This window comes from Microcaecilia unicolor, chromosome 2 (assembly GCF_901765095.1).
Source record: "Microcaecilia unicolor chromosome 2, aMicUni1.1, whole genome shotgun sequence".
Taxonomy (NCBI): domain Eukaryota; kingdom Metazoa; phylum Chordata; class Amphibia; order Gymnophiona; family Siphonopidae; genus Microcaecilia; species Microcaecilia unicolor.
The window spans coordinates 336451376-336465108 of record NC_044032.1 but is presented as its reverse complement, the minus strand read 5'-3'; positions in this window follow the sequence as shown (position 1 = coordinate 336465108).

Below are 13733 nucleotides of genomic sequence, written 5' to 3'. Positions count from 1 at the left end.
TTTAATGAAAGAGCTCAGGCTCTACACCCCAATTCTATCTTGTCATAGATTCTGTGACTGGTTGCAGAGGGCCTGGCTATTGGGGATGGGTCCATCAGTCATCACCTCACTCCTGAAAGGTGGCCTAACATTTGAGTACCGGCACCTTTTTTGCTAGTAAAAACACACTGTGTATATCCCACATTAACCATGAATTAGGTTGAAACCTGGGAGCATTTAAAATCTTTGTTTCCTGGGCCTAGATCAAAAGAGAAAGATGGTTTGTAGGAACTTGCTTCTTTTGGTTTGTGAAATGCAATACTATTAATTAAAGTGAGATACCTTCATGCAGAAGTCCCAGAGTAAGTCTAAGGGGTATGTTTACTAAGGTGAGTTAGCGTTTTTAACTCACCTGTAAATTTCAGACACATTAAACGCTAATATGCCTATACATTTCTATGGGCGCATTAGCATTTAACATGCGTAAACCATTTACATGTGTTAAAAACGTTAACGCGCCCATAGCAGCTCTTAGTAAATATAGGCGTAAATGTGCCAACATTTTCCAGCTCCATGATACACATTTATTTCTTCTTCAAGTCATTTTTGAACAGTATTTTCTCAGTTATTACACAAATGCAAACAGAATTGAGCCTGCAAAGAGGTGGGAAAATGTGGGATACAAATGCAACAAATAAAATAAATAAATGTTAATACATTTTGGACGGTCTCACTGTATTTCCAATTTTGGCACACTATAAGTCATCACAAGGACAAAATGTAAGAAAACCAATAGGCTGCATTAGGGACTTATAGCCCCCATTTAGATGTGTTTAAATATATGAGAGATCGGCATGAAAGAAAATGTTTATTTTTCTTATTTTGACTTATGAAAACCACTTGTCCCTGAAACAAGCTCAAAACAGAATACACTATTTGTACAAAAAGAGATGAGGTGAGCGTATGATTTCATGTGCCTCATTGAAAGGAGAGTTTAATTTACTCCCAATCTTTATAACACTAGGCTTCCCAAGGCAGATTACAGATGAACCCATCAGTAAACAGGATATCTTCAACAAAATTTGGCCATGTTTAATGTATTGTATAGAGGTATATAAAATAATGAGTGGAGTGGAACAGGTGGATGTGAAGCGTCAGTTCACGCTTTCCAAAAATACTAGGACTAGGGGGCATGTGATGAAACTACAGTGTAGTAAATTTAAAACAAATCGGAGAAAATTTTTCTTCACCCAGCGCGTAATTAAACTCTGGAATTCGTTGCCGGAGAACGTGGTAAAGGCGGTTAGCTTAGCAGAGTTTAAAAAAGGGGTTAGACGGTTTCCTAAAGAACAAGTCCATAAACCACTACTAAATGGACTTGGGAAAAATCCACAATTCCAGGAATAACATGTATAGAATGTTTGTACATTTGGGAAGCTCGCCAGGTGCCCTTGGCCTGGATTGGCCGCTGTCGTGGACAGGATGCTGGGCTCGATGGACCCTTGGTCTTTTCCCAGTGTGGCATTACTTATGTACTTATTGTATAGAACAGTGTAGAAAATGAGCACAAAATACAGCCTTTATTAGTGCTGCTCCACCAGATACAACAATTTTTGAAGCTGTTTTAGTGATATTCAGTTTTCATTCCATGATATTTATATCTATATATGGAGAAAAGACGGCTGAGGGGAGATATGATAGAGGTCTATAAAATAATGAGTGGAGTGGAACGGGTAGACATTAATTGTTTGTTTACACTTTCCAAAAATACTAGGACTAGGGGGCATGCGATGAAGCTACAAAGTAGTACATTTAAAACAAATCAGAGAACATTTTTCTTCACTCAACGTGTAATTCAACTCTGGAATTTGTTGTCAGAAAATGTGGTAAAGGTGGTTAGCTTAGCAGAGTTTTAAAAAGGTTTGGGCGGTTTCCTAAAGGAAAAGTCCATAGACCATTATTAAATTGGACTTGGGGAAAATCCACTATTTCTGGGATAAGCAGTATAAAATGTTTTGTACTTTTTTGTGATCTTGCCAGGTATTTGTGACCTGAATTGGCCTCTGTTGGAAACGGGATGCTGGGCTTGATGGACCTTTGGTCTGTCCCAGTATGGCATGTACTTACATCATCACTGATTGATTCGTTACTCAATTAAGGTGTGCAGGTAAATTGGGCACGTGCCTTATATGGAATCCGGAGATATATACAGTTACTTTCTCTGTCCCTAGTGGGCTTACAATCTAAATTTTATACCTGGGGTAATGGACAGTTAAGGGGTCCTTTTACAAAGGCACGCTGAGAATGGCTTGCAGTAGTATAGGCACGGGTTTTGGGCATGTGCAGATCCATTTTTAGCGCGCCTGTAAAAAAGGCCTCTTTTTTTTGGCCAAAAATGGACGTGTGGCAAAATCAAAATTGTCACGCATCCATTTTGGGTCCGAGACATTACCACCAGCCATTGACCTAGCGGGAAAGAATCTGGGCAGTAATAACCTATGTGCATCCATTACGCACACCAGAAAATAAAAAATATTTTAACATAGTGAGAATAACATAGTAAATGACGACAGATAAAGCGAAGATACTTACCTGTAGCAGGTATTCTCCGAGGACAGCAGGCTGATTGTTCTCACTGATGGGTCGGCGTCCACGGTGGCCCAGGAATGGAGTTTTTTTCCAGCAAAAATCAACAAACTTTGTGACAGCTTCCGGAGTGCGTGACAGACGCACTGCGCACGCGTGGCCATCTTCCCGCCCACGCGTGTCCGTTCCCACCTCAGTTATATCAAAAAGCAAATAAAGAACAACAACTCCAAAGGGGAGGTGGGCGGGTTGGTGAGAACAATCAGCCTGCTGTCCTCGGAGAATACCTGCTACAGGTAAGTATCTTCGCTTTCTCCAAGGACAAGCAGGGTGCCTGTTCTCACTGATGGGGTATCCCTAGCACCCAGGCTCACTCAAAACAACAAAGAAGGTCAATTGGGCCTCACAACGGCGGGGACATAAGCAAGATTGACCTACGAAGAAACATCTGAGAGTGCAGCCTGGAACAGAATAAAATGGGTCTAGGGGGGTGGAGTTGGATTCTAAACCCCGAACAGATTCTGCAGCACCGACTGCCCAAACCGACTGTCGTGTCAGGAATCCTGCTGGAGGCAGTAATGAGATGTGAATGTGTGGACTGATGACCACGTCGCAGCCTTGCAAATCTCCTCTACAGTGGCTGACTTCAAGTGGGCCACTGACGCTGCCATGGCTCTAACACTATGAGTTGTGACATGACCCTCAAGAGTCAGCCCAGCTTGGGCGTAAGTGAAGGAAACGCAATCTGCTAGCCAATTGGAAATGGTGCGTTTCCGAACAGTGACTCCCCTTCTGTTGGGATCAAAAGAAACAAACATTTGGGCAGACTGTCTGAAGGGGCTTGTCCGCTCCACAAAGAAGGCCAATGCTCTCTTGCAGTCCAGTGTATGCAACTGACGTTCAGCAGGGCAGGTATGAGGACGGGGGAAGGATGTTGGCAAGACAATTGACTGGTTCAGATGGAACTCCGACACTACCTTCGGCAGGAACTTAGGGTGAGTGCGGAGGACTACTCTGTTATGATGAAATTTAGTATAGGGAGCATGGGCTACCAAGGCTTGCAGCTCACTGACTCTACGAGCTGAAGTAACAGCCACCAAGAAAATGACCTTCCAGGTCAAATACTTCAGATGGCAGGAATCCAGTGGCTCAAAAGGAGGCTTTATCAGCTGGGTGAGAACGACATTGAAATCCCATGACACTGGTGGAGGTTTGACAGGGGGCTTTGACAAAAGCAAACCTCTCATGAAGCAAACAACTAAAGGCTGTCCAGAGATAGGCTTACCCTCCACACGGTAACGGAAAGCACTAATCGCACTAAGATGAACTCTTACAGAGTTGGTCTTGAGACCAGACTCTGACAAGTGTAGAAGGTATTCAAGCAGGGTCTGTGTAGGACAAGAGCGAGGATCTAGGGCCTTGCTGTCACACCAGATGGCAAACCTTCTCCATTTAAAAGAGTAACACCTCTTCGTGGAATCTTTCCTGGAAGCAAGCAAGACTCGGGAGACACCCTCAGAAAGATCCAAGGAGGCGAATTCTACGCTCTCAACATCCAGGCCGTGAGAGCCAGAGACTGGAGGTTGGGATGCAGAAGCGCCCCCTCGTTCTGAGTGATGAGGGTTGGAAAACACTCCAATCTCCACGGTTCTTCGGAGGACAACTCCAGAAGAGGGAACCAAACCTGACGCGGCCAAAAGGGAGCAATCAGAATCATGGTTCCGCGGTCTTGCTTGAGTTTCAGCAGAGTGTTCCCCACCAGAGGTATGGGAGGATATGCATACAGAAGGCCCTTCCCCCAATGCAGGAGAAAAGCATCTGATGCTAGTCTTTCGTGGGCCTGAAGTCTGGAACAGAACTGAGGGACCTTGTGATTGATCTGAGTGGCAAAAAGATCCACCGAGGGGGTGCCCCACTCTCGGAAGATCTTGCGTACCATGCCCGAGTTGAGTGACCACTCGTGAGGTTGCATAATCCTGCTCAACCTGTCGGCTAGACTGTTGTTTACGCCTGCCAGATACGTGGCTTGGAGAAACATGCCGTGACGGCGAGCCCAAAGCCACATCTGGACGGCTTCCTGACACAGGGGGTGAGATCTGGTGCCCCCCTGCTTGTTGATGTAATACATCGCAACTTGATTGTCTGTCTGAATTTGAATAATTTGATTGGACAGCCAATCTCTGAAAGCCTTTAGAGCGTTCCAATCCGCTCACAACTCCAGGAGATTGATCTGAAGACCTGATTCCTGGAGGGACCAAGCTCCTTAAGTGTGGAGTCTATCTACATGAGCTCCTCACCCCAGAAGGGATGCATCCGTTGTCAGCACTTTTTGAGGCTGAGGAATTTGAAAGGGACGTCCCAAGGTCAAATTGGATTGAATTGTCCACCACTGAAGGGAACTGTGAAAATCGGTGGACAGCTGGATCACATCCTCTAGATTCCCTGCAGCTTGATACCACTGGGAAACTAGGGTCCATTGAGCCGATCTCATATGAAGATGAGCCATGGGAGTCACATGAACCGTGGAGGCCATACGGCCTAGAAGTCTCAACATCTGCCGTATGTGATCTGCTGAGACGTTCTGGCCATGGAAACAAGAGACAGAAGGTTGTCTGCCCTCGCCTCGGGGAGATAGGCATGAGCCATCTGGAAGTCTAGCAGAGCTCCTATAAATTCTAGTTTTTGAACTGGAAGAAGGTGGGACTTCGGGTAATTTATCACAAACCCAAGTAGCTCCAGCACTTGAATAGTCATCTGCATGGACTGTAGAGCTCCTGCCTCTGAGGTGTTCTTCACCAGCCAATCGTCAAGATAAGTGAACACATGCACTCCCAGTCTGCATAGCGATGCTGCAACCACCGCTAGGCATTTTGTAAACACCCTGGGCGCAGACGCGAGACCAAAGGGCAGCACACAATACTGAAAATGCTGTGTTCTCAGGCGGAATCGAAGATACTTCCTGTGAGCGGGAAGTATTGGGATGTATGTATAAGCATCCTTTAAGTCCAGAGAGCATAGCCAATCGTTTTCCTGAATCATGGGAAGAAGGGTGCACAGGGAAAGCATCCTGAACTTTTCTTGGACCAGGAAATTGTTCAGGGCCCTTAGGTCTAGGATGGGACGCATCCCCTCCATTTTCTTTTGCAGAAGAAAGTACCTGGAATAGAATCCCAGCCCTTCGTGCCCGGGTGGAACTGGCTCAACAGCATTGGCGCTGAGAAGGGCGGAGAATTCCTCTGCAAGTACCTGCCTGTGCTGGACGCTGAAGGACTGAGCTCTGGTGGGCAATTTGGAGGTCTGGAGATCAAATTGAGGAAGTACCCTAATTGAACTATTTGAAGAACCCACTGGTCGGAGGGTATGAGAGGCCACCTTTGGTGAAAAAATTTTAACCTCCCCCCCGACCGGTAGGTCATCCGGCACAGGTACTTTTATGGCGGCTATGCTCAGCTGGAGCCAGTCAAAAGCCCGTCCCTTGCTTTTGCTGGGGAGCTGCCAGGGACTGTCTGGGCACACGCTGTTGACGCAAACGAGCATGCTGGGGCTGAGCCTGAGAAGGTTGTCGGGAAGCTGGATTGTACCTATGCTTATTGTAAGCATAAGAAGCAGTCCTCCTAACCTCAGAAAAACCGTCTACCTGTTGAGAGCTTGTTGAGGGCGGTTTCCCGCTGGTGCAGCTGCTCTACCACCTGCTCGACTTTCTCGCCAAAAATATTATCCCCCGGCAAGGCACATCCGCAAGCCGCTGCTGGGTTCGATTGTCCAGGTCAGAGGCACGCAGCCATGAGAGTCTGAGCATCACTATACCTTGAGCAGCAGCTCTGGATGCAACATCAAGAGTCGTAAGCACCCCTGGACAGGAATTTACGACACGCCTTCAGCTGCCTGACCACCTCCTGAAAAGGCCTGGCGTGCTCCGGAGGGAGCTTGTCCACCAAGTCCGCCAGTTGCTTAACATTGTTCCGCATATGGATGCTCATGTAGAGCTGGTATGATTGGATCTTGGACACGAGCATAGAGGACTGATAGGCCTTTCTCCCAAAAGAGTCCAGAGTCTTAGACTCTCGCCCCGGGGGCGCCGAGGCAAAATCCCTAGTACTCCTAGCTCCAGGGGCGTAGCTACGGGTGGGCCTGGGTGGGCCCAGGCCCACCCAATTTCAGTCCAGGCCCGCCCACCCAAGCGCACACAGTCACACACAACTGCAGCAGCAGCCTAGCGCAGAGACGGCGGCACTCTGGCAGCTGATTTCTCCTCTCCAGGTTCCGATTCAGGCCCGCCCACCACCGGCACAAACACAGCCTAGCGTACGTCACGGTCGCGGCTCAGACATCGTCATCAGATTCACAATTCAGCCCACCTACCTTCGCTTCTGGCTTAATAATAGAGGCAGAGTGCGTCGTGGTTGGTTGTTATCCACACACGTCCATTTCTACGCGGAAGCGCGTAGCGGTACAACTCAGACGTGGCTGTGCGCGGAGTGCTCTCAGCCTCGCTCTCGCTCCGCTTGGCTGCTCCGTGTGCTCGCTCGTGGTCTGAGGGAGGGCAGGCTAAAAACAATAGCTGCATAGCTACATGCACGCAGGGTTGTGCGAGCCTCAGCCTGGCCTGCCCTCCCTGGATTCTGGAAACGTGGGAATTGGTCTTCGAATTGCGGAGAGATCATTCGAGAATCGGACTTTATCATCACAGAAGCGGAGCACTCCCCCATAGCCCCCCACTAAAGGTACAGGAGCCAGTGCACACAGCAGGTAATTCATACATTTTTTAATTTTAACCATGTCGTGTAATTGTAATCAAAATGCTGGCTGCTGGTGGTGGGCTTCTGGGTGGGGTAAACACTTCACTGCCTACAGGGCAAAAAAGGTATATTTAATCATTAAATATACCTTTTTTTTTGCCCTGTAGGCAGTGAAGAGCTCACCCACACCCAGAAGCCCACCACCAGCCAGCATTTCGATTACTCTTGTAATCAAAATGATGGCTCTGGTGGTGGGCTTCTGGGTGGGTGGACTCTTCACTGTCTATGGCAAAAAAAAAAGGTATATTTAATCATTAAATATATTTCTTTTGTCCTAGACAATGAAGAGCCCATCCTCACCCAGAAATTCACCAACAATAAATTTTAATAGTGCCCATGTTAATTTTAAAAGATTGTCTATTTCTCATGTTGGTGGGTTTTTGGGTGGGGATGGTCTCTGCAGTGCCTAGGTTAAAATAAAAAAAAAAGTGTAGGCAGTTTTCTCTGGGTGCCAAAGGAAGGGGAAAGGACTTCAAAGGTATTTTACCTATTTTCCTTAATCATTTACATTTCTTATAAAGCAAATTATATGCCATTCTTGTAATTATAGTGCAGGATCCTGTTATGTGTGTTGACATGTTTGTCATTATTATAGACTTATATTTGGTCAAGCTTGATATGGCATAACCATATTTAAAAATATAGGTATTTTATTTTATTTTCTCCATTAAGTATGTATGTGGTTTATGTTGATGCAGGGCAGCTGTTGGGCACACTACTTAGAAATCCCTCATCAAGTGCACTCTAAGGCATTATTTTATAGTATCCCAAGAAACACTACTCATACATAGTGCCCACCCACATTAGCTCTGGGCCCACCCAAAATGTCAGGTCTGGCTACGCCACTGCCTAGCTCTCTTGAGAGTGGAATCCACAACCATAGAGTCGCGAGGTAACTGCAACATCATCAACTCAGGTTCTCCGTGAATCCGATATTGGGACTCAGCTTTTTTGGGAATGGTGGGATTACTGAGCGGTTTCATCCAGTTCCTAAGCAATGTCTCCTTAAGGACATTATGCAAAGGAGCAGTGGACAACTCCTTAGGTGGTGAAGGATAGTCAAGGACCTCGAGCATCTCAGTCCTGGGCTCATCCTCAGTTACCATCGGGAAGGGAATGCCCACAGACATTTCCCGGACAAATGACGAGAAGGAGAGACTCTCCAGTGGAGAAAGCTTCCCCTCAGGTGAAGGAGTTAGATCAGAAGGAAGACCACAAGACTCCTCAGAAGAGAAATACCTGGGGTCTTCCCCTTCATCCCATGAGGCATCCTCCTCGGTATCGGACAAGAGTTTTCTAACTGCACTCCGAAACCAGGCCCGTCTCGACGCCGAGGAACCCCGTCCTCTATGGCGATGTCGAGAAGTCGACTCCCATGCCGGCGACGATGAAGCTCCCGCCAGCAACATCGAAAGGGAGTAGACCTGGGTGGCAGCCAAGGCCGATGCCGCAAGCAGTACTGGCGTCGGGGACTGCACCACAGGCACAGAGCCAGCTGCCACTTCCATCGACGGTACTGAGGGCGCAAGCACCCCCGGTACCGAGACAGACTGACGCAGCAGCCCTTCCAGGAGACCTGGAAGAATGGCTCGGATGCGCTCGTCTAGAGCCGCTGTCGAGGAAGGCTATGGGGCCGGTGCAGAAGTCAGCGTCAGAATCTGTGGAGGCCTGAGAGGCGGTACCGGGCTGTCCGAAGATCTACGCACCGACACCTCTTGTATGGAGGGGTCAGCACTCCTCCCGGCGTCGATGCTTCTCTGGTGCCGAATCCTTCGATGCCCCGGAGCTCCCGGTACCGTGTCTCAAAGGAATTCGATGACAATGCTTCTTTGCCTTTGCTCGATGCACGTCACCGGCACTCCTCGGTACCAACAAGGAGGACATCGAATCCACACGCCTCCTCGAAGTCGGGTCTGACAGCGGTCAGTCCCGATGGGCCTGCACAGCAGGAGCCCTCAAGACAGGTGGAGACCTGCTCGACAGCTCACTACTCCCAGCTAGTGGTGAAGTCTGGACAGCCATTACCTTCTCTCCCGGTGCCGATGTTGACGCCGCCGACCTCGGTACCAATGTCGATGCCGAGGAATCAGTCGGAGCTCCGAAAAGACGGTCCCGAAGAGCTCTTCTCGACGCCTGTATCCGCTTTTTCAAGCTCAGAGACAACTTACAGGCGTCTGGGCGATGGTCGGGCCCAAGGCACTGGATGTACAGTACCACGCATGCGGGTCAGTGCCCGAGATCGACCGTTGGCACCGAGCACACTTCTTGAAGCCGCTGGGAGGCTTCGAGGACATGAGCGGAAAAATTGCGGCGGCGAAATCAAAAGGCTCGATTGTGCCAACAGAGGGGCACAAAAATGAGAACCACCTTGAAAGCGAAAGGAAACTTAAAAAGGGGGGAAAAATAAGAAAATAAGGATTTCTTTTTTTTTTTTTAACTGGAAAAAGAAAGACACAAGAGGCAATGAAAAAAAGAAAGCGCAAATTAACAGCGCTAAAACGCCGAATTCTTTCTCTGGGCCTGAGGGAGAGAGACCAACATGCAGCCACTCTCCTCTGTGGTGTAAGGAGGTTGGAGGGTTTAAGCAGGCTAGGAGGAGGTATGGGGCCAGACTACATTCCCCACAAGACCCTGAAAGAAAGAATCGGGGTGGTAGGTTCCAAAACCCGGTAGGGACACCCCGTGGAAGGGAGGGAGGTAAGGACTGGAAAGAGCAGCTGTTATGGCAGACAAGGGCCAGAAGGGGGAGCCGGGATGACAAAGCTCAATTCCCTTGGGTCAGAAATCAGTACAAGATTCCTCCCACCTGGGAGGAAGGGGAAGGCACTAACCAACAAACTAGCATAGAAGCAGAGTTAATGGAGTGCTTGGAGGAAGGAGAGTCAGGAGGGCCCAGCTCACCAGGTTTGGAGGAACCGATTGTCATGGACTGTAATTGTACTCTGGGGCAGAGTTTCAGGGATTGAAGGCAGTGGGTGGTCACAGGAGTCAAGTAGCTGTGTTGTGGGAGGTGTACTGCCATTCTGCAACCACCCAAGAGGAGAGACTTTTTAAAACTAAAACCCAGGCGGTTGGAACTGGGAGAACTTGGATGTAAATTGAGAGTTTTTCTTTTTGCTATGTTTGGAACTGAATGGAACATTACCCCCCTTTGAACTGAGTTTGTGGAGGAGGGGGAATAAACTGGGTTTGAACTAAAAGCTGTGTTGTCTGGAAGGACTTTGTTTTGGACTGCTGAAGGGAGCTACCACCACCCCAGAGGGATTGCTACCGGGATACAGATATTACAGCGGAAAAAGAAAAACTGAGGCGGGAACGGACACGCGCAGGTGGGAAGATGACCGTGCATGCACAGTGCGTCTGTCCCGCGCTCCAGAAGCTTCCACAAAGTTTGTTGATTTTTGCTGGAAAAAATCTCCGTTCCTGGGCCACTGTGGACGCCGACCCATCAGTGAGAACAAGCAGCCTGCTGTCCTCAGAGAAAGACCTGAATGGTCCATCTAGTCTGCCCAACAGTCACACTCATTATCAAGTCATGAATACTTGATCATTGTCTCTCTTTGGTATTTCTGGGACAGAGACCATAGAAGTCCACAAGACCCTGTCCTTAGATTCCAACTACTGAAGTTGATGTCGAAGCCCACTCCAGCCTATCCAAATCCTTCTTGTCAATTTTCAAGAAACGGACTGTAAAAGTCTGGCCAACACTGTCCTCATGTTCCAAATTACTGGAGTTTCAGTCAAAGCCCTCTCCAGCCCATCCTAAACCGGACCATACAAGCTTGCGCCTAGCACCGGCCTTAGTTCTTCACAGCTGGAGTCATCAAGCACCACTTGATATGCAACCATTTTCAACATTTTTTTTTATACCATTCATTTTCTAAATAGAGATCCTCTGTGTTAAAGGGGATAGGATTTGATATACCACCTTTCTGTGGTTACAATCAAAGTGGTTTAGAATTTACCCCATTATGCTCCTAACTCCATTAAAAGGGCAGTTGGGGATGATACGGGAGATTCGCTAGAATTTCAATTTGATTGCTATTTTTGAAACATGAGTGGGACACCACACAGAGGTACTGTGGTGGTTTCCTTCATGAATGCTTTGGAATGGGATTTGATTTTGGAAAAATTAATTCTTACCTGATAATTTTCTTTCCATTAGTCCCAACAGATCAATCCAGAGACCCGTGGGCTGTATCCCTCCACCAGCAGGTGGAAACAGAGAGAACCTCCGAGGTTTGCTATATGTGGACCTCTGCAGCCAAGTAAACCTCAGTATGAACGATACCAAAGCAGTGGAATGGAAACAATAGAAAACTCTCCTGACATTGTCAGACCAAATGCCCAACATACTTCCACCACTTCCAAATTTATTTGTTTTTATTATTTAATCAAATGAAGGTGCATTCAGAATAACGAAATCTGAAAAAAACTAACCAACCGAAACAAAACCACAGACAGTAAATCCAGGGGGGGGGGGGGCCTCTGGATTGATTTTGGGGACGTGCGCCAAGATTGAAATTACTGCAAGGGCCGGACGGTAACTCCAATTTGGCGAGTGTAGGCGCCTACGCGGCTTAGTAAAAGGGCCCCTCAGTGACTTGTCCAGAGTCACAAGGAGCTGGTTCTCAGGTCACTGCACTAACCACTAGGTGACTCCTCGAACGTTATTACTTTATAAAGAATTCTATCAATGAAAAGCTCATAAGAAAAAGAGAATGATAAAAGCTCTTGTAAAAAACAACATGGAAGGAAAAATAAAATCATTATGAGAAGTGTCTTGACAGATCTGAAAGGATCAGGATCATTAAAGATCAGGAAGAAGATCCAAAGAATCCATTCTGCATTAATGGAATATGACCAAAAATTAATTTGCTTCAATAATGAATTCAAAGTGGAAACTAAACCACAAAAACTGTGGAGATACAAAGAAAATAGAACTATCAGAATAAACTATTTAGAGAACCAAAAGTGTTTCACAGGGCACTGGGGAAGGACATTAGAATGATAGAAACACTACTTATTCTATAAAGGTTATGCTCCTAAATTATGTGTAATCTATGCTCCTAAATTTATGCTCCTAATTTAGGGCCTATCATGCTCGTAAGTTTAGCATACATTTAGGAGCATAAACTAAGCAAGTACAAATTTAGAGGTGCATAAATTATGTTCATAAATTTAGGAGTGTAAATTTAGGAGCGTAACATTTATAGAATAAAGCCCTATATGGATAAAATGGAAACAATCTGGAGAAATGTATTCAAAGATCCTGTATAGCACAATTAAGAAGCAGAATAGGTATGCAAATTCTCCCTGCATATGGGAGAATTTGAACAAAGCAAATATCACACCAAAGAAATGGTCTGAAGTAACAACAAAAGAGTTGGACAGCAGATTAAAAACAGCCCCGGGCTGATAGAGCCTCGACTCAGATGGACTGATCAATTTTTGCCTCAAACATTTAAAATCATCTCTCAAAATTGATTGATCCTCTAAGATTCTTGGAATCATATTAGACACTTCTCTTTCCTCAGAACCACAAGTAAATCATCTCTAAAAAGTTACGTCAGCTGCGTCACGTTTGCCGGTACTTTGATAGACCACATTTTGCCATTGTAATTCAGTCTTGTATTTTGAGTCATTTAGATTATTGTAATGCTCTGTATTCATCCATCACTGTAATTATAAATTACAGTTGTTGAACTTCCGGTCATGCGGTGAGCAAGGCAGCAGCAGCAGCTAGCAGCTCTGGGACCCCCCCCCCCCCCCCCCCCGCCCCAAAATGCATGAATTAACAGCTTTATAGCGCAAACTGACCCTCCAGAACGACCCCGCGTGTGAAGGACTGCATGGAAAAGTTTCTTACCAAGTCCCCAACAGAAATAGCACAGAAAACGGGCTCAAAGGCAAAAGGAAAGGCTGGAAGCGGAGAATCCAAGATGGCGGAAGGGCCCACGCCGCAAATCCCCGCTTTCACGGAGGCACAGTTAGACCAGCTGACTGCAGTGGTGATCCGCGCCTTAGACCCACGCTGGAATGCGCTATCAAAAAATATAGAGGCGATACAGGTAGGGCTCAACAGTTTGGAAACCAGGACGGGAAACCTCGAGGCCAGAGTCTCTGCCCTCGAGGACGATACTCGCACACAGGGCCCAGATATCGCCCATCTGCAAAAACAGCTTGTGGAACAGTCAGATAAAATTGAGGACTTAGAAAACCGGTCCTGCCGGAACAACCTCAGGATAATAGGGCTCCTGGAGCGGGTACCGGAGAGAAACTTGGCAGACTGGCTGGAAACATGGTTTTTGAAAGAATTTGCCCTGACGGATTCCGCAGGCCCATTAATCATAGAATGGACACATAGAA